The following is a 23,424-nucleotide window of genomic DNA, read 5'->3' as shown; positions in this document are numbered from 1 at the left end:
CATACCTGCGGTATGTATATGTTACAATATTTGAAGTGGCATTCATACCTGTGGTATGTAGATGTGACAATATTTGAAATGGCATTCATACCTGTGGTATGTATATGTGACAATATTTGAAATGGCATTCATACCTGTGGTATATGTGACAATATTTGAAGTGGCATTCATACCTGTGGTATGTAGATGTGACAATATTTGAAGTGGCATTCATACCTGTGGTATGTAGATGTGACAATATTTGAAGTGGCATTCATACCTGTGGTATGTAGATGTGACAATATTTGAAGTGGCATTCATACCTGTGGTATGTAGATGTGACAATATTCATACCTGTGGTATGTAGATGTGACAATATTCATACCTGTGGTATGTAGATGTGACAATATTCGTACCTGATTCATCATTCATTCTAAACCTGTGTAAGATCATCGTGCAAACAGTTACACCCTTTAGCTGAAATCCACTAGGGTATTGTAAAAATCATCTAGAAAGCTAAAAATCATTTACTGATGTCCTTTTTAATTAAGAAAGGAGGAACTTTCTTTCTTCATGGTAGTCGATGGTCAATATCATAATCAATATATTTCACTTATTTTTCAATATTTATATTTTAAATTTGATGAAAATCTGTAAGTGCGTTTTTTTCTTTCTTTTTTTGTTCTTAGAATTGCACACTAGTGTTATGAAGTATTTATTGTTTTGTCCACTTCATATTTGCTAGTGTTTAAAGCCAGGTATAATCATAAAACATCTGAACTGAAACAAATAGCTCTAAATCTGCAATCTTTCCAATACTGTGTTGAGAAGACAATTCAAATTTTGTTTCTTATATCACATGAATATCTTTATGAGAGCCACAAATTATTCCAAACTAATAATGTCCTTAATTTCAAAGTATATCAAACAAAGAGAATTTCTATAAATTAACATAAAAGAGGCAGTTCTATAAAGCCTAAAAATCATCTACTTTGGATAAAGCATTTATAGCTCATTTTATGTAAGTGCTGACAGGCAAAGGGTGAAGTGCAGGCACTAATCCTGAAGTAGTTTTTCTGCATGGTAGAAATGTACTGGGGAGAAAAAAAAAAAAGCAGGGACAGGAAGATTAGTTTTCTTTCTTTTGTGTTTCCTAGTCATGGAAATCTAGTAAGAAAGGGTATTTAAAGAACCTTTGAATAAGAAGAGAGAGGCAGAATAACATGACTGAAGCACAGCATTTGTGAGCAGAGTCTCCCAAATGCTTTGACCAGAACAATTGCAGAGTACAGAGAAGTCTGTGACAACCCAGTAGGATCACACAGTGGGTTTAAATAGTTTCTTTTGCCTAGAATAAATGTGAAAGGGATTTAAATTCTAACCGGGTATTAGGCATAAAATGACTTTTTATTTTACTATTTAGTTTCATTTTCTGAAAGTGTAGAACTTTGCATGTACCTGCAAATTGTAAAGAATAGCCTGTAATTTTCTTGTCTATTATGTGTTGATTTTTATATGAAGTAAGAAAAGAAGATATTCAAATTATCATAAAATTTCCTGGAATAGATTATGATGGTTCTTTGGTGGGATATTTGGGCACACGAGGTAGGAAGTGTTTCTTTAGGAATATAATCATTGAAAAGAGAGCTTTTTAAAAGTTTAAATTTCTAGTTCACTGTAGGCAAGCCATGAGGGTCCACCTATTAGGGTTTCAATTTAACAAGGTTCAGGACTTCTGTTCTTGTAGGCAGAGGTATTATAATTTGTTTAAAAGTCACTGACTTGGTTAAAGTATCGGTCTCTGTAGGCTGCCCTGGGCCAAACCTCTGACTAAAAATGCATAAAGAGGGACTAGACTCCCTGCTCAGATGAAGCCCATAGGCTCCTCAGTTTCCAAGTGGACTCCCTCAGTGCTAAGGGGAACTGGGATTGTCTCTGACATGAACTTAGTGGCTGGCTCTTTGATCACCTTCCCCTGTGGCAGTGCAGCCTTACCAGGCCACAGAGAAACATGATGCAGTTCTGATGAAACCTCATAAGCTAGGGTCAGATGGAAGGGGAGGAGGTCCTCCCCAATAAGTGGATTAGGAAAGGGGCTTAGAGGGAGAAGATGGGGGGTAAATAGGAGGAGAGGAGGGAGGGGGCTACAGACAGGATACAAAGTAAATAAATTGTAATAAATAAGTTAATTAAAATGTAAATAAAAGTTATCGACTTCTTAACAAATGATAATTATGAGTAATGTAGGCCAAAATAGCTTTTATTTCTGACATAGCTGTTCCAAACTTGCAAAGAAATTGAATTAATCTGTTTGTTTGAATTATAATTTGTTTCATAACAGCTAATTGACAGGTGATACTTGCACTAACTCCAATTACATCTTTGCTCAATGTTTTCATGTTTTTATCTATAAATTACTTCAGCTTAATATAAATTAAAAATACTTTAAAATAGCCCAAAGTTGTTTCTTAACCAAATAGATTATCAGGCACATATTTAAAATTCTTGATAGCGATTATAAAATTCAAATTACCTCCACCATTCACTGCTATATTTCAGTTTGCTCTGTTCTCCTATAAACTTGAGTTGCCATTTTTATGAAATAAATACATATAACGGCACTGTAGTTTTCTTTGAATTACGATGTTTCCTCAACTGCATTTATGTTGTGTGTATGTGTGTGTGTGTATGTGGGTGTGTTACTGAGGATCAAACCTTGTGCACATTTTGCAAGTATTCTAACACTGAGCTTCATTTCTAGCTCTTACTTTTTGTTTAAAATGTATAGACATGAAAAAAAACAGCTAATTCTTCTAATTAACTTACCTTCAGTAACACAGAGACAGTTGCACCCTCCTACTTTAGAAGCTGAGTCATTTTACAGGATTGTTTTAGCAATTCTGGCTTTTTGTTTTTCCATATGAAATTGAAAATTGTTCTTTCAAAGTCTATAAAGAATTGTGTTGGTATTTTGATGGGAATTGCATTGAATTTGTAGATTGCTTTTAGTAGGATGTCATTTTCTTTTTTTTTCATAATTTTATTTTTCTCATTAGTTACATTTTGTTAATTCTGTATCCCAGCTGTAGCCCTCATTCCCTCTCCAATCCCACCCTCCCTCCCTCATCTCCTCCCTGCCCCTTTCCAAGTCCACTAATAGGGGAGGACCTCCTCCCCTTTCATATGACTCCCTTTTGTCAGGTATTTTCAAGACTGGCTGCAAAGTCCTCCTCTGTGGCCTAACAGTACTGCTCCTCCCTTGGGAGGTGGGGAGGTCAAAGAGCCTGCCATTGAGTTCCTGTTAGAAACAGTCCTTGTTCCCCTTACTATGGGAAACCAATAGATTACTGAGCTATCCCGGGTCACATCCGAGCAGAGGTTCTAGGTTTTATCCTCTCATGGACTTTGGTTGAGTGTCCATCTCAGAAAACAGCCTGTGCCCAGATATGTTTGGTCCTTGTGGAGCTCCTATCCTTTCCACATCAAACTCCCCTTCTTTCATATGATTCCCTGCACTCTGTGGAAGGTTTGGTTGTGAGTCTTAGTATCTATTTTGGAGCACTGCTAGGTAGAGTCTTTCAGATGCTTTCTGCGGTAGACTCCTGTCATACGTTCAATGCATATCCCATTTGTCTTTCTAAATGAGGATAGATCATCATACCCCGTGTCCGCTTTCTTGATTATCTTCTTTAGTGTATAGATTTCATTATGTTTATCCTATCTTTTAGGTCTATATAAGCGAGTATATTCCATGTTTGTCTTTCTCCTCCTGGGATACTTCACTCAGAATGATCTTTTCTAGATCCCACCATTTGCCTGGAAATTTCATGATTTCCTCCTTTTTGATTGCTGAGTAGTATTCCATTGTGTAAAAATACCACAATTTCTGTATCCATTCCTCCATTGATGGACATCTGGGTTGTTTCCAGGTTCTGGCTATTACAAATAAAGCTGCTACAAACATGGTTGAACAAATGTCCTTATTGTGTACTTGAGCAAATTTTGGGTATATGCCTAGCAGTGGTATAGCTGGGTCTTGAGGAAGCGCTATTCCTAATTGTCTGAGAAAGCACCAGATTGACTTCCAAAGTGGTTGTACCAGTTTACATTCCCACCAGCAATGGAGGAGGGTTCCCCTTTCTCCACAACCTCTCCAACATGTGTTGTCATTTGTGTTTTTCATCTTGGCCATTCTGATGGGTGTAAGGTGAAATCTTAGGGTCGTTTTGGATTTCTACATGCAGAAAAATGAAAATAGATCCACATTTATCACCCTGCACAAAACTAAAGTCCAAGTGGATCAAAGACCTCAACATAAAACCAGATACACTAAATCTGTTAGAAGAAAAAGTAGGGAACAGCCTAGAACTCATTGGTATAGGAGACAACTTCCTGAACAGAACTCCAACAGCACAGGCTTTAAGAGCAACAATCAACAAATGGGACCTCATGAAACCGAAAAGCTTCTGTAAAGCAAAGGACACCATCATCAAAACAAAACGACTGCCTACAGATTGGGAAAGAATCTTCACCAACCCTCTATCTGACAGAGGGCTAATATCCAGTATATATAAAGAACTAAAGAAGCTGAAAAGCAGCAAAACAAGTAATCCAATTAAAAAACGGGGAACGGAGCTAAACAGAGAATTCTCTGTAGAGAATATAGAATGACAGAGAAAAACATAAAGAAATGCTCAATGTCATTAGCCATTAGGGAAATGCAAATCAAAACGACCCTAAGATTTCACCTTACACCCATCAGGATGTCATTTTCACTATGCTAATTCTACCAATCATGAGCATGGGAGATCTATCTTCTTATATCTTCTTCAATTTCTTTCTTCAGAGACTTGAAGGTTTTTTTAATACAATTCTTTCACATGTTTGGTTAATGCAAATAGATCCATACTTATCACCCTGCTCAAAACTAAAGTCCAAGTGGATCAAAGACCTCAACATAAAACCAGACACACTAAACCTGTTAGAAGAAAAAGTAGAAAAGAGCATTGACCTCGTTGGCACAGGAGACAACTTCTTGAATAGAACACCAACAACACAGGCTCTAAGATCAATAATCAATAAAACTCATGAAACTGAAAATTTTCTGTAAAACAAAGGACACTGTCATCAGAACAAAATGACAGCCTAGAGATTGGAAAAAGATCTTCACTAATCCTATATCTGATAGAGGGCTAAATAAAGAATTTAAGAGGTTAAACAACAACAAACTAAATAATCCAATTAAAAAATGGGGTACAGAGCTAAATGCTGAAATCTCAAAAGAGGAATATCGAATGATAGAGAAACACTTAAAGTAATACTCAACATCCTTAGTCATCAGGCAGATCCAAGTCAAAACAACTCTGAGATTTCACCTTATACCCATCAGAAAGGCTAAGTTCAAAAACTTAGCCTCTATTTATGCTTAGTGAGAATACATGCTGGAGACGATGTGGAGAAAAAGGAACCCTTCTCCATTGCTGGTGGGAATGTAACCTTGTACTACCACTTTGGAAATCAATCTGGAGCTTCCTCAGAAAGCTAGAAATAGCATTACCTCAAGATCCAGCTATATCACTCTAGGCATCTATCCAAAAAATACCCAACAATACAGCAAGGACATTTGCTCAACCATGTTCATAGTAGCTCTACTCATAATAGCCAGAATCTGGAAACAACCTAGATGTCCCTCGACGGAGGAATAGATACAGAAATTGTGGTACATTTATAAAATGGAGTACTACTCAGCTATTAAAAACAAGGAGTTGGTGGGAACTAGTGAAGATCATCTTGAGTAAAGACACACATGGTATATACTCACTCATAAGTGGATATTAGCCATGTAATATAGGATAAACATACTAAAATCTACACTCCTAATGAAGCTAAACAACAAGGAAGACCCTAGAGAACATTTTCAATCCTCATTCAGAAGGATAAAAGTGATAGACATCAGAATCAGGAGAAGACAGGGAACAGGAGAAGAGCCTACCACAGACAGCCTCTGAAAGACTCTACTGATTGAGGTATTGAAGCAGAGGCTGAGACTCATAGCCAAACTTTGGACAGAGTGCACGGAATCTTATGAAAGAAGGGGGAAATAAAAAGACATGGAGGGGATAGGAGCTCCACAAGGAGAACAACATAGCCCTAAAAGCAGAGCCCTGGGGGCCCTGCAGAGACTGATACTCCAACCATACATGGTGAGGACCTAAAACCCCTGCACAGGTGTAGCCTATAGGCTCAGTATCCAAGTAGGGTCCCTAGTAAGGGGAGCAGGGACTTTCTCTGGCATGAACTCAGTGGCAGGCTCTCTGATCATTTCCCCATGGGGGGTGCAGCCTTGCCAGGCCACAAAGACAATGAAGCCTGTCCTAATGAGACCTGATAGGCTATGATCAAATAGAAGGGAAGGAGGACCTCCTCTATCAGAGGATTAGGGGAGGGGCATATTTGGAGAAGAGTGAGGGTGGGATTGGGAAGAGATGAGGGAGGGGACCACAGCTGGGATTTGAATTGAATAAATTATAATAAATGATAATCATAATAAATAAATAACAAAAAAAGCTGAGTCATTTACTGGTTTTCAAAAATGGTCATGGTTACTGTTCAAGTTTCATGCAGAAGACATGTAGAAAGGAAATAGATGGAAGCATACCCATCAAGTTTCACTTTCAAGAGGTATATTACATACTCATATAAGGCCAGCAAGATTAAATATTCTACTAAAAATCCTTTGATGATAATATATTGTGCAATATCCTATAAATATAAATATTTATATCCTGGAGAGAGGCTGGGAGACTCCAGAAGTTCCAACTTGAAACATTGCATCTTATAAGAGTCCTTGTTTTGACTCAAGATGTAAACAATCACAAATCTCTGGAAGTCCCTGATGCCTACATGGTTCAGAAGGATCTTCCTCACTGTTGGATGTTTATATAACACTACTACAGAGACACAACATTCTCTAAAATGTTGAGCCACCTTTAAGTTGTATAGCATTAATGGGACTTCACATAGCCTGGGCTAGAATACTCAGTGAAATAGCTGACTTTGTGCCATTCCTGCTTCAGCAAGTAGTCCCTGACCTATACTTTTAAAATAATATCAAAAGTTTCATTGGAAGGTCAAATTGGACTTTTTTTTTATTATTTGTTTGCTTGATCTGTCACTCATGCTCTAGAGAGGCTAAGCAGATATTTATACTTATTCAGGAAAAAAAAATCATACATCACAGAATTAGAATGATTATACATTTAGAGGTTGTGGAATAATCAACTGTAAATTGAAGTTCATGAGGTATGCTATGTGTTACAATCAAAATATAAAAGTTAACTATTTTATCCTAAACTGGAAGAGATCTAGAAAGAATCAGTTTCTATCAGCAGAGTCAAATTGATTTGACATTCTAATATAATAAATTATTATCTTTCCAGTTTTGTATGGGTCCAGTGAATTTTGATATAAAAACCCATACTAACACACTGTTTAATAAAAATCAAACATTTTTTTTCTGGATTTGGCTTTCATTCAATAAATAGTCTCACGAAGCATGTTAACATTGTCATCAACTTTCTCATCTCTTTTTAAATTTAAATTTATTTTTTATAATTTATTTACTTTATATCCCAATTGTAGCGCCCTTTCTCATCTCCTCCTGGTCCCATTATCCCTCCCTCTTCCCCTCTGTTCCCCTTCACTGTGTTAGAAAGGGGAGCCTTCCTACTCTACCATTGGGCCCCAGCCTGAGTCCCTTCAGATGCTCCTATTTCTTGTCTCTACTAATTTTCTACTTTGAAGTTCAGAATTGAACAAAGATTACTACAAATTTGTAAAATTTTCTTTGTAGAGATATTTGAATATAATATAATAACTCCAGTAAGTACTTCTAAAATACATCATCTATTTTTAGGTAGGAACTATATGAAAGTCAATGTGCTCAGTGTTTCAGTTATGTATACATGCTTAATTTTTTTTTAAGTTTTCGTGGCCTAGTCTTTGGCATAGAATGTCTAAATGTACAACATGCAGATCGAATATAATATTGAGAATAGATGTTGCAGCTGTGTATGCACTGCTTAATTTTATACATCAATATATTTCTGAATATTTATAATAGCAAATTAAAAGTTTGGGATACTTATTTTTATGATGCTTCATTGTTTTAAAAAGATGGTATATAATAATAATAAATTAATTTTTTCACAACAAGAACACTGTTTTTCATTCTCTCTAATGGTTGCAAAAAGTCCCATACTGTTCCTGAGGATATGGTTTTTGCCAAACATTTTATTAAAGTTTTCTTCAGTCTTAAAATTGACAACAGTATTTCTATCTCTATATCTCTATTTCAATCTGTCTGTTATGTATGTAGCTATCCATCTACTGACCTACCTATCTCTATTTTTATGTACACAAATGGCAAGAAATGGGTCCCTACTTCTATGGGGTGGCTGACTAGAGACCTTTCTGATAGGTTCAGTTGGACATACCTTCCTGTCTTTCTTAACAGCAGGCCTTAAGAAGGCAAATATCAGTAGAAAACTTTGGAAGAAAGACAGACAGTATTAAAGGAAAAACTAATAGAATCATGATTATGTTGGAGTACTTTAATAATGGAGGGAAAACCAAAACTTTCTGTGGAGAAGATTCTAATAGAGTAATAAATACAGTTTTTAATTGAATTGTGGTACATGTACATGATTTTAGTAAGGACATACTGTTTGATATCTAGGCAATGTATAATGAATGCTCAAATCAAACAAGATCAGACCACCATCATTTCAGACATTACTCATGTCTATGAATTCACAACTTCCCTTATTTATTCTTTTACTTGGTATGCTTTAGAAAACCAGAATTAATTATGCTGCTGTAGCCTTGGTCTCTTTTCTGAGGAAGCCCATTGGGAAAGCTATTTTTCCTGGTCTGAGTAGAGATACAGCATTGCAAATGTCCCACAACATTAGAGTTAATTCAGTTGGGCTTGTCAATCATCTGGCCAAAAGATCACCCATCAAGAAAATGAGTTCAAACACCTTCAGCAAAGTGTCTGAATTCAAAATTAACTCAAAAAAAAAAAATCAGTAGCCCTCCTCTACACAAATTGGATGAGAAAGAAATTAAGGAAACAACACCCTTCACAATAGCCAAAACCAAACCAAAACAAAACAACAACAACAATAACAAAAACACATAAAATATCTTGGTGTAACAATAACCAAGAAAGTGAAAAACTTAGATGAAAATAATTTCAAGTCTCTGAAGAAAGAAATGGAAGAAGGTATCAGAAGATGGAAAGATCTCCCATGCTCATGGATTGGTAGGATCAACATAGTAAAAATGGCCATCTTAGCAAAACCAACTACAGATTCAATGCAACTCCCATCAAAATACCAACACAATTCATTACAGACCTTTAAAGAACAATTCTCGACTTCATATAGAAAAACAAACAAACAACAACAACAACAAAAACCAATAAACCAGAATAACTAAAACAATACTGTATGATAAAAGATCATCAGGAGGTATCTCTATCCCTGATCTCAAGTTGTACTATAGAGCAACAGTAATAAAAACTGCATGGCACTCACATGGAAACAGACTGGTGAATCAATGGAATCAAATTGAAGACCCAGAAATAGTTTCACACACCTACGGACACTTGACTGTTGACAAAGGAGCCAAAATCATACAAAGAAAAAAATATAGCACCTTCCACAAATGGTGCTGGTCTAAATGGATGTGTACAAGGAAAAAGATGCAAACAGATCAACATTTATCACCCTGAACTAAACTAAAGCCCAAGTGGATCAAAGACCTCAACATAAAAGCAGACACACTAAATCTACTACAAGAAAAAGTGGGGAAGAACTTTGAACGTGTTGACACAGGAGAAAACTTCCTGAACAGAACATCAACAGCTCAGGCTCAAAGATCAACAATTAATAAATGGGATTTCATGAAACTGAAAAGCTTCTGTAAAGCAAAGGACACTGAACAAAATGACTGCCTACAGATTGGGAAAAGATATACACTCACTTATAAGCAGGTATTAGCCATATAATACAGGATAACCATACTACAATCCACACACATAAAGAAGCTAAATAACAAGGAGGACCCTAGGGAGTATGTTTAATTCTCACTTAGAATGACAAATAGAATAGACATCTGAAGTGACTGAAGAGGGGAAACAGGAAAGGGGTGTCCTCTGAAAGACTCCAACCAGCAGGGAATTGAAGCAGTTGCTAAGACTCACAGCCAACTTTGGGCAGGGCAAAAGGAGTCATAGGAAAGAGTGGGATAATAGAAGGACCCTGAAAGGACACAAGCACCATAAGACCAACAAAGCCAGCAAATCTGGGCCCAGGGGGACCTGCAGAGACTGATGCACCAACTAAAAACCTAGGAGAAGACCTAGACATCCTGCTCAAATAGGCCACTCAGTCTACATGTGGGTGTCCTAGTAAGGGGAGCAGGTGCTGCCTGTTGTCTGCTCTTTGATCACTTCCCCCTGGTGTTACTTGTATGTATGTGTGTGTGTGGGTCTTGTCAGGCCACAGAGGAAGAAGATTCAGACAGTGTTAATGAGACTTGACAGGCTGGGGTCAGAGGCTAGGGCAGGAGGGCTCTCCCTTTCTGAGAACTAAGGGAGGGAGGTAGAAGCAAAGAGTGAGGGAAGGTCAGACAGGGAGGAAATGAGGGGGGAGGCTACAATCAGGATGTGGAGTAAATAAATTATAAAAAATAAATTAAAAAATAAAATATATAGGTTGAAAAATAAAACAAAAAAACAAACAAAAAACAAGATGAGCTCATCCTGTGTCATGCCAAAGAGATAATAGAAATATTTATCCTGATGGATTTTTGCTTCCTAGAATTAATTCCCAATTTTCTGTGCAAATTTTGCAGGGCTATAGCCACATGTCCTTGCAAATCTGCCTGTTTTCCTGAATTATTTTATTTTCCTTTTCTTCTACCTCTGTTTTAAGCATGCTTTCCTGAGGCTCTCTCTGGTGATGCCATGTTGCTGCCTGTCTGCTCCATGGCTTAACTGAAAAGGCATGCCTTTCTCTGTTTCCTTTCTTCATCTTTCTCCTCCAAATTGCTGAGATTCATAGTGTCCTGGTTTGAGTTTTTCTTTTAAATGCTAATAAACTGTCCACAGTTTTTTTTAGTTCATTTTTAGATTCTTTCACTAACAAAATTATTAACACAAAGATAGAACTATTAACTATTCTTTCTTTCTACCTGTATTGTCATGCCTATTAATCAAATTTTCTTCTCTATTTCTGCTATTTCCAGTCTCTAGAGGTTGTTACTTCATATCTTATATGAGATCAAGTGAGTGAGGACCTCTTTTTCTTACTCTGACTCATTTCATGTAACAATTTGCTTTCATTCCATCTATACTATTACAAATGTCAGAATGCCATTTTCTTTTTTTTTCAAAAAAATACTATGTTGCATGCATATATCTTAGTCTCTTTATCCCTTCTTTATCCATAGACAGATGTCTTAAACTGAATTCTTTCTGTTTGAATAGTTCTGCAATTTAACATAGGAGCACAGGTGTCTTTTTGCTACCATGATTTATTTCCTCTGGCTACATACCTGGCAGTGGGTGTACGGTAGCTTTACATGGAAAATTTAAATACCCTACATATGATTTTCATTACTTGTTCTAATAATTATGTATTCTGCCAATGTTTAAAAATCCCCCTTTCTCCAGATCCAGCCAGAATTTGTTATTTTTTGAGCTTCTTATGGTAACCATCCTAACTTGGATAAGATGAGATTTTCTTAACCATTTCATTCTATGAGTTGTCTTTACAAATTATTTTTTCTCTACATGCTTTCTGCAGACTTGAATAACTAATCGTATTATGAACTCAATTTAGTTTCATGTGACATAAAAGTAATAAAATAGTCAAAATTTTCATCATTATAATTTTATTGTTCTTTACCGTTTGCCAGTCTTATTTTCAGACATAAAATAGTTACATAAATGTTGAATAATAAGAAGGTAAAATTCATCATTTTGATTCTTTTCTAAAAGTAAAACTAGATAGATGAACAAATTGGTGACTTTGTTCTAATCCTACTTTTGAGAGAAATATTTGAGATATAGTTTACACATATTTGATGACTTCATTGATCATACTCATTCCACTACTACTTTTTCTTTATATAGTTTTTCTTGAGTTGACACATATTCATGACATTTTTTTTTATGGATGTTACATGCTTCACTTCTTGTCTCTAGCGTTCAGAGTCGTTACTATGTTTTCAGTAAGCCACCAAAAGCTTTTTTGAAAATAGGCAATGGTTGAACAGTTTTTTTTTCCTGGTTGAATGATGGAATATTTACGTCAGTGGGAACAGTTCTTGGATATTGTTTAGCTTTTATGTGTTTCTATCTAACAAGAAATATCTTGGGTTGACTATCTGAACACTTCAGACACTTTTAAGTTAAGAAATGAAGAAAACACAACTCATCAGCTTTTGAACTACACAGAATTAGTTTTGGAAGAAGAATCTTAATAATTTTTTGAATCAATGTATGCTATTACCATGCAGTATAAGACAGCAAGGTGCTTCTCTCTATTCTATTTATACTCCCTGGAGTTTAACTTGAGAAATGCATGTGTACTTTGAATTTGGAGAGCTGTTGGATGATTTTTAAGACTAGAAAAGAGATTAGATTTTGAGATTGTGTTTTCTATCCCACAGGGAGAGTTTACATTTGAACAAGAAGTCAGTTTTATGTATAAAAGTGAAAGGATTTTTTATTTTTGTTTAACATTTGTATAAAGCTAAACAAAAAATCATATTAGCTAAGCAATAGAAAAAGTCGTTTTCAAAGTATTTAAATAAACTGTAACATACGTTGTGTTCCTAAATTATTTTGCATGTGCCTTTTATAGCATTTGATACTTGAGGGTTTATATTTTCATGGAAGTTTAGAGGTTCAACTTGTATGTTTTATGCATGAACACTTGCAGTGGCAAGCCAAATGACTTATTGGAAAGAATGCATTTTCCGTGAGCACCTGAGCATTTGGGTGATCTATGCGTTTGGTGCAGCACTAACTTAACTAGCTATGAACTGGGCAGATATTTTGGGAAGTTGGGATCATTAACATAATGTGGGTTCTTCTGAAGCAAGGGGAAGTGCAGGTGATCTGAATGCAATCAAGGTCATGAAACAGCAGCTGATGTTCACAGCAGCTCACATTCTTTTTGATTTAGGCCACCTTGATGGAAGAATTTATTTTTTCTTCAAAATGTATGCAACCATGCTAAACCCATCACCAGATTATATAAGGAAAGTGATCATTACACCAGCCAATATGCATTTGTACAGCATCTCATGTGAATGTTTCTGATTTCACACATATGCAATTAAGACAGCAAATAAGCCAGTTTGAAAAAGAGGCAAGATCACTGTCACAGTATGAAGTCAATCTTCTTAGTTCATAAAGTTGCTTCCTTAGCAATGATTCTTAATTGCAGTGGGGAAGATTCAGTCTTTTCTACGAGACAAAGAGACAAGATAAAATTGCTTAAGTATGATTTATATGAAATTTTCATTCACACATTTTTTTAAGTTAATAAATAAACCTAGTGAGAACACATACATAAGAAATTATTACATTTTTAAGTTAATGGCTACTAAAACTAGATAGGTTTGCTATATATTCCAGCAGCCGGTCTGGATTACTTAAAGATCCAAATATTAATCAGTCAAACCAGAATGACATTCATTCATAAGATATTTAAGAAGACTAAAGTTTGAAAGTTATCACACATCAGATTCATATGAAGAGTGAAGTTCAAGACAGATATAATATTTGATGTGGCTTCAAATAACTCCTGAAGCCACAATCAGGCTTATAAATAAATATTTACTTTGGAGAAATTTCATCTGTAGGATGTTCTTTAACTTGCTATTTTTATTGGAAGATTTGATGTGTAAGCCTGTACAACGTTTTAGGCCCATATCAGTTTTTTTTTTCTTTTTGCCCTTCCTCATGGTTTGTCTTCCCAAAATTGTTTTTCATAGCATCAATAGTGATCTTTGTATGAGCAAAGTTGAATGGAATCTCATTTGTTTTTCTCTCTGTTGCAACAACTCTGTGGGACTGTCAAGGAGAAAATAAATATTTGTTACTTCTGGTAACCAAAAAAGTATGTGTGACTCAGCAACACATGGAGAACAGATGTGTTGAGTAAGAGCCCACTCCTGTGCAATGCTTTTACTGAGGAAGCTAGAAATAGAGAAGAGCCTGAAGCAAATAAGCCATATCCTCAATCTATGCAATTGCATTTGAACTACAAATATTTCTTTATATATGGGCTTCTGATGTAAGAATGATTTTTCTCAGTATAAATGATGGTTGTTACAAGCATGAGTGATCTGGGTAACTAAAAAGAAGAACTTTTATCCTGTAATCCCTCCCTAGTACAAACATGTGCACACATCAGTGTCAACATGGGGTCGTTGGGATGCTGAAAATCAGGTGAGGTCTAATGGTATCTGTAATGTCTTATGAAATACTAAGTTTGCCTCATTATTTGAATATCTGGATATTTTCCATTTTAGTGCTTTGGCACTTTTTATATGAGAGGATGTTGAAATCCAGTGGCTAAAGTAAATACTTCAAAAAACTATCTTCTACTTGATCAGAATCTACCCTAGCAAGCAAGCTGCTCAAATATTTCCCATATAAAGCTGACCAATTTCAGAATTAGCTTAAAAAACACTTAATTTGAATTAACTCCAAGAATTCAAAGGCTTTATAAACAATCACTATTTAGACAAAGTACGATTATGTAAGTATTGTCAAGAAATAATTTATATTTAATTTTGCAAAACTGTTTTTCAAACTCATATTTATATTTTTATTCAGTTGCTGTAAAAAGCAATGGAAAATATTTACTTCTACTTGTTACAACTTGTTGAATAAGTACTTTATATGTATAAAAACTGATCAGAAGTGAGGCAAGAATTTTAGAGATTTTTTTTTAACAAAAGTCTGCCAGATCATCATCTTTCCAAAGCCCATTAAGCAACCAAATTCTTCTTTATGCCTAGAAAAACACTACCACACCATCTAGAACATATGCTCTATCTGTATTTGTCAGATTGCTTTCATAATTCTGTGAAAGCTAACTACTATTAGAACAGCATTTGGAAACCTTCTCCCAAAGCCTACTCCAGACTGATATTTCTCCCAAGTCAGCTCTTCTCATTTTTTCTTTAGTTATAATTATAAACTACCATTAAAAACATTGAAAATATGAATATTAAAAATAATAATTTGTTGTTGCGTTGCATGACGTTTGTTTATTTTGAAAAGAAAAAGAGTAGGATCATGAATAGAACTCAGTTGTAGAGCTTCTGGCTAGCATGCATTGGTCCCTAGGTTTAATCCCATGTAATTAAAAAAAAAGTGTTATCTGAATGAAATACCTGTAATATGTGTCCCGATATCAGAATTTTTTTAAATTTAATTACTTTACAGCCTGATATTAGTCTGCACAACCCTCTCCTCCCAGCTCCGCCCTCATTCCTTCATCCTCTCATCTTCCCCTCTCCTTTTTCTCAGTGAAGAGGTGGCTCCTACAGGGTACCGACCCACCCTGGCACCTTAAGTCACAGGAGAACTAAGACATTTCTCACACTGCAGCCAGACAAGACAACCCAGCTAGAGGAAAGGGATCCAGAGGCAGGCAACAGAGTCAGATACAGCCTCTACTCCCATTTTTAGAGGACCCATGTTTAATCAAACTGCACATCTGCTACATAAGAGTACGGGATCTAAGTCCAGACCATGGAAGCTCTTTGGTTGGTGGTTAAGTCTCTGTGAACTCTCATGGGCCCAGGTTAGTTTACTCTGTAGGTCTTCTTGTGGTGTCTTTGAACTCTCCAGCTCCCTTAATCCTTCCTTCCACTCTTCCACAAAACTCCTTGAGCTCGAACTATTGTTTGGCTCTGGGTTTCTGCATCTATTTCTATCAGCTGTTACATGAAGCTTCTCAGAAGACAGTTATACTAAGCTCTCATCTACAAGCATAGTAAAGTAGCATTAATATTGACAGAAGTGGGCCTTTTACTGTGGGGTGGGTCTCAAGTTGGGCCAGTCATTGGTTTGCCATTCTCTCAATCTCTGCTCCATCTTTATCCCTACATTTCTTGTATGGACAAATTTTGGGTCAAAATTTTTATGGGTGGGCTAGTTTCCCCTTTATTCCATTGGAATTTCCCACCAGGCTGTAGGTGGCAACTTCAGGTTCCATGTACCCTACTAATAGGAATCCTAGATAAGGCCACCCCGTACACTTCCAGTAGCCTCACCTGTCCCAGAGGTGTTCCCCACCGATTTCCACTCATTTTTCTGGTCCTCTCCCACTTCCCCACCTGATCTCCATCCCTGTTACTCTCCCTACCTCTCTCCCACACAGTTCCATTCTTCCATCTACTTCAGATGTATATTTTATTTCCTCTTCTGAGTGAGATTCAAACACAGTCCCTTGGGCCCTTAAATTTATCTCAAAATTATTATAACATTACTGCCTCCCACATCTAACACTGAGCAGCAAAAGAGGCAGTTTGCTGTCTGTCCCACTGTGAAAAGTTTACAAAAATGTTCCATATGGAGTCATTTCGAAAGTGCTGATCAACTCTCATATTGTTTAAGCATGAGATGCAGGAAAGAGTCATTATTGATTAGAGTAGAATTCTTGGCTATTTTTCTCCTTTCATGCTTTTATCTTTTGCCAAAACTACTTACAAACTAAAAATTAATAGCACTTTGACCACTTGTTTCAGAATACGTTACTGATAGACATAAAAGACACAAATATGTTGCAGAATGACCTAACTAAACTGCAATGTATGGAAATCTAGCAACAAATGTTTGTCAACAGTAGACACCTGACTAATTTATCTTAGCAAGAGAAATTTTGCTCCTCAGACCCTTGAGTGATAGCATTTTAAAACCTTATATTTAAATGCAATAAAGTTAAGATCAACAAATCCAATTAACTAGAATTAAGAATTACTTTGTTTTGATTTAGGTCAAGAAAATAAAATAAAAATAATTATTTTCTATGAATTTAACACTTTACTTTCCCGGTTTTTCAGCTTTTTTCCCAATATTTGAATAAATTTTAACTTTCCCATCCCATTCCTCTTATTATCTTTTTTCATTTATATTAAATACCAAAATGCACAAAATGACTATGTCTTTGTAACCCTTTACCCACATACAAATCTCATTTTCTTATTATGTGGAAGAAGAAATACTCTTTCACTAATAAATATGATCATGTTATAATATAATCATCCTCATAAAATGAATTTGACGTTGTTCATTATTAATGTATCAGATCAGATCTAGGGGCTGGAGATGGCTCAGTGGTTAAAAGCATTTGTCGCTATATGTTGGAGGACCTGGGTTTGACTTTCAGCATCTAGTAATTCATAACCTCTGTAACTTCAGTTTCAGTTGAAATTTTTCTGGTGTGCAATAGGACCAGTAACACATATGGTACACATACATGATACATACATGATGTAGTCAAAATAGTCATATACACAAAATTAACATTTAAATTTAAAAGTATCAGATCTAAATCCAAAGGTTTAGCTTTAATTTTATTGATTTTCTCCCTTTTCATAATAAATATTTGTCTCCATTCAACTTTATTTTAGCCCAGCTAGTTGATTTCTGGGCTACTCGTGTCCTAAGCCTTGATAGAGAGATTCATTTCCTGTATGTTACCCTAAGATTTGGGGATACATAATGTGTATCCTCACAAGTTCCCTGTTTATAATCTGTCTTGTCCCAAACTAAACCTTGTCCACATTAAAAATTCTGTAACTGTTGTCGTTTTAGAAATGCCATGACATTCATGGATCAATAAAATCCTTGTTTTGAGAGGATGCAAAATATATGAAAATAGCTTACTAAATACAAATTGCTTTTTTTAAAGGCTCAAAGAATGAGTAATAGGTGAATATGAGCCTGGTTTGAAGGAGAAGGTATTAGAAAGAGAGAACAAGATGCCACATACAAGGATGGAGAAAAACAAAATATGGGGTAGGGGAGTGAGCAAAGGGGGTGGGGATAGTAGGGTCGGGGCTGAAGACTGGGAGTGGGATCTGAGATGTCAGTAAAGCTTCTTCACACTGGAGATTATTTTTCCTGTAGGAGTACATGCGAGAGGATGAAGAAAAAAGATTGGTTTAGTGCAGAGGCTCCTCAGTTGTCATCAGGTCTGTGAGATTTACTAGCCGTGCCGAAGTGTAATGAGGTGCTTTGTATGCACTATGCATGAGAGGGAAAATCAGCTCACCAAATGACTTCTTTTTCGATAATGACTTACAGTCAGGGGCAGGGCAGTTTTGTGAATTTGAAGGAACATAAGCATGCTGGAAGAAGCACTGTGTATTCAGAGAGCCAAACAGAACAGCAGAAGGGAGAGAGTGAGAGAGGAAATAAGGATTTTGAAGTGTGTGCCCTCAATGTCACCCTAGAGCAAATAAGGAAAAGCAGGAATTTTATTATAAAGTCTGTGACATCAGAAGGATGAGCAAAGCAATTTTCCACTTATAGTTCAAAAATCATTAAAGTCTGATGCTTAATAGGTATGTGAAATGAGGAATAGAAGCAGAATGTCAAGGTCCTTTAAAAGGGCTTGAGGATTACAAAACAAATCAAAGGTCTGGCAGCATCTCAGACACTTGCCGGCTGGAGAATTCACAGAGCAACAAGGCGCATGGTGTTTCTCCCTTTTCTGTGAATAAAGCCAAATTTGCATAGGAAAGATGTTGTGTATCCAGCTGCAATGCTGGCAGATGGGATCCTTAACATTTACCTACTGAAAAAAATGAGTATATTGTACGTCAATACTTTCTATGGATTTTTAAGAAGAATAACATGTATATGTACATATTAATGTATTATATATAAGAAAATCTGAAATAAATGTATCCAAAAATGTAAGAGTCATAAATCCTATAAGATTAGATCCAAGATACAAAAATTTTATCTTATTATTTTGCTATAAATATTACTAAGCATATGATATCTACTTGTGGGTTCCTTACTTACAATGCAGTTTGCATATGTGGAATGAAGGAAGAATTTGATAACCTAGTCACTAAAAAAAATTAGCTTTAGTTTTTAAGATGACATAGACATTAAAAATGTGCCTTTCCAGCTTAGTGTCCAAGTGGTTACATAGTAAAGGGAAAAGGGACTGCCTCTGACATAATCTGATTGGCCTGCTCTTTGATCACCTCCCCCTGAGGGGAGAACAGCCTTACCAGGCCACAGAAGATGACAATGCAGCAATTCCTGATGTGATCTGATAGACTAAGATCAGAAGGAAGGAGAGGAGGACCTCCCCTATCAGTGGACTTGGGGAGGGGCATGCGTGAAGAAGGGGGAGGGAGGATGGGACCTGGAGGGGAGAAGGGTGGGCCTTATGAGGGAATACAAAGTGAATAAACTGTAATTAATGAAAATAAATAAATTTTTAAAAATGTGCCTTTCAATTGCCTGGTGCGAGGAAATGATTTTAAGTTGAGTGACATTTCTAAAACATGCAAGCTTTAAATTTATAGCACTCTAAGAGATACTTTTATTCGTTACAACCAAAACTAAGACATTATTGTTTCATTCTGCTTAAAGCAATAATGTAAATTACAAATGAAAATACAGCTCTAATTTTAGGCAAAAAATAGATGCACTTAGCTTTTAAAAGTGGCATGTTTTGCCTTTTAACTTAACTGGATATTGCATTTCCAGAATCAGTCTTTTATATGAAGTAGAAGATGACAAAGTTTTAACTTTTTGCAAAGTTAAGAAGATAAGCATGAGACAATAGCCATTATCTTAAGAAGGGCATGTATGTTGAGATATCATTGGGGACAGTTGCACAAGTGCCTAACAGGTTGTGATTTGATTTTTCTTTCTTTTTCTGGATTCGTGGTTTAACTTTTTTTCCCAAAAGTGGACCCATATTTATTATTAGATTCCCAGGTACTGATGAAATTAAAGGAGGACTATAGAAAATCTACAACTTATCATAGATCCTCCCATGTGCTCAGTGGGAAACCCACTCTTGTAATTGGAAGGGCTTAATTTAACCAGTTGATTAGTGACTTAAAATTTCTATCTCATATATTCAGTTTAGTTCTAACACAAACATGCACAATAAAGCAATTGCTTTAGTTATATTTGAATAATATATATAGGTAACCAAAGATGCAGATATCATTCTCTGCCAAAGTTATTTTTTATTCCATTTTTTTAAATTTCTACATTTCAAATTACCTTTTGTTTCCAAATCAGTAATGGTGAAAATGCTCCCAGAGCTACCTGGGTCCAGCTCCTATTCTTACTCAAAGAACAAAGTAACCATTTAGTCAGGAGTTGCTTTGATTCACAGCAGTGTGTCTGTATAGTGTATTTTCCCCCTTTTACACAAAGAATGCTTTGTCTTTTAAGGGAGACATTTCAGAGACACATGATTATCTTAAATTTTGTTGATTTGGTTGTTTGTCTTTGTCACATGGAGAATTCCTTGAACTGCACGAATGTTCCAGCCTTCAGTGTGATAAATTGTGTATTGGATTTACAGTACACAGGGAGCTTCATCAGTGTTTAAACTGGAGTACTGTTATTGACAGGATTTTCTCTCCTTCAAGCAAGGACTTGTTCTATTAGATCAACATAAGGAGGACTGACATTTATATTCCGTGTAGTCAAAGTAGCATCAAGGAATTTCAGCTGTAACAGAATACCTACTTCTAGCCTTGATACTACTCTTGATAATTTCTGGAAAGAAGGTTATGGATTTTTTTTTTTTTTTTTTTGTCTCAAGAAAAGTTTTAATGATAAAAGAATTGTACAGTTTTTTAGTTGAGGAATAATGAGATGAATGAAAATTTGCTTATGAGTAATTATAAAAATCTTCTAAATTACAACTTTTCTTAGCATTTAAAGAGACACTGAAACCTACCAGTGGTGGAGTTGTGTTTCCCTTCTATGGAGGTGGAAGCCAGAAAGTGACATACAAGTGTTGGTGTGCTTTTCACAGCTCCTCCTAGTCCTTTAAACTCATCTGGATATGCTTGGTGTACATCACAAAATACTTGTTTTCTAAGTTTTCCACATCATAAGTAATTTGTTTTTCCTTTAAATTCTCAAAGGAATATTCTTAATTCTTTCATTTTAAACACATTTTTTTTAATTTACAAATAAATTAATATTTTTGTGCAAAACATTATATTTTGAACTGTGTGTACAAAAATGTACACTGGAATGACTAATTCTAGCTAACTAACATATGCACAGTTATTTTTAAAGTCAAGAATGCTGTTTTAATTATCTTAAAGAATATAATACAGTGTTATTAACTTTAGTTACTACATAACAATTAATCTCTTGAATGGATTCCTTTTGCTTGGATTATTGGAATCATAGTTCATATTCTCTTCTATTGACATATATTCACTCATTTTTTATAATATTTGATTTTACATAGACCAAGAGCTCAATGTATAATATTTAAAGTTTGTATTAACCAAAGGATCAAGAGTAATTATAGGGAGAATATATTATATAAATAGTCTGTTTTACAATTTCTTTTGATAGACTAATTTTTCCATTCTGTACTTAGAAATAAAATCAATGATGAGCTAATAACCAATATGAAATTATGATTTGTTTTATTATAATTACTTGGTGTGTCCATCTAAAAGATATAGTATTCTAAAAATATTTACAAAAATTACATAATATTATGTAAAATGTATTTCAGTATAATTTCTTATGTATACAATTTGGTATAATTGACTGCTGATACTACCTTAGGAGAATGGAAGCAACTATTTTAGAATTTCAGAAAGATTTTATCAATGATTATAATCTTCAGGGTTTTTTTTCACAGGTAAATTTAGAAAATAATAAAAAAAACATATTACTTAGTTTCCAATCATGACAAAGACACACATAAGAAATAAAAACACAAAATGCCACTATACACACTAGAAAACCCTGACAAATTAGAATTAAAATTTCAGAAATGTGAGAGAAAAATTGTCATAGGCATTCAGAAAATGAATGATTCAGAATCTTGACAGTTTGAGCAAGTGTATAAATCTAACCTGTTTTAGCTAAATTTTTATATGTGGGACCTCATACTTGCATAAGGGAAAATTAGAGAGGAAAAGATTTCTTTTGACTCATAGTTTCAGAAGTTTCATGCAAGAGCAAAATGGCTCTGTTCTTTCTGTGGTAAAGTAAAGCATAGCGAGAACAGAATTTGTAGTTGATGGGCCAGGAAGCAGGAGGGTAAGTCAAAGACAAATAAAAGTAGAAATACTGGGTTCAAAGTTATGCTCTTTTTTTTTTAAGGCTACCCCTCTGCAGTATCAGCTTTTATTGATTTAGATGCATTTTGAAACATATGATAATTTGTGAAGGTTTTCAAACCAATGAAAGAAGTGAAAATCATTTTACAGTATACATATTTAAAAAGTTATGTCTTGAGAATTAAATGCACAAAAATATATACAAACAAATAAACAATTGGAGGAACTGAACTCTTGTTCTTTTAGCTATGATTTCCAAGCTTTTTGTATTTCAATCGTCTCTCAAGCCTTTTAGGAGAAGGCTTCTACAGAAACCTGCAATAGGTCAAAATGTAGAGTGTAAGTGATCATGTGGGGCACCATACCAATCTACAATGCAAGACCTACATTTGAGACTCAAAACAGTTTCAGAAAGAGTATAAGAACCAGAGGACCAGAATACCTGCTGCCAGAGAGTGTAGACATGACAGGAATGCTGTACCAGTCACTAAACCAGATAACGGAGAAGATTTCACAAGGCCCCAAGCTTGAACAGAAAAGTTACAAGAAACCAATGGCTGCTGAGAGAGGGAGAATTCACTTTCTTCAGGCATGGGCTCTGGGACGATGAGCCTAAGTGGTCAGCTTTAAGCATATGCATATAAGAGCAAAACTAAGTGGGCTCAGTGGAGTGATTTTGTTTGCATGCATGTGTTTTTGTTTGAGTGTGTGTTTGATAATCATTTTAAGAGAAGAGATCACGAACTTGAGATGGAATATGGGAAGAAGAATTAAAGTATTTCAGAACTTCCGCAGATCCTACTTGAAGTTTAAATAAAGGTACGAAGGAAGGAATCTTTACAGTTTGAAGTTGTTGGTCTTTTGTTGGGTCAGTCTCTCAGCTAGCTATCTAAACTTATCCTGACTTCTGCTCCATCCCATCTCTCCACATGGTTCTCACTCCTGTGTCTACCTCTGTCAGTCTGTCTCCCTTCGGCCTCCTTTGGGTCACTATGTCTGAGACCCTGACTGCCCAGCAGTCCTGCTCCCATACTTCCTGCCCCACCT

Source organism: Meriones unguiculatus, chromosome 15 (assembly GCF_030254825.1).
Source record: "Meriones unguiculatus strain TT.TT164.6M chromosome 15, Bangor_MerUng_6.1, whole genome shotgun sequence".
In the NCBI taxonomy this organism is placed as follows: Eukaryota; Metazoa; Chordata; class Mammalia; order Rodentia; family Muridae; genus Meriones; species Meriones unguiculatus.
Note: the sequence above shows the minus strand (reverse complement) of the source record.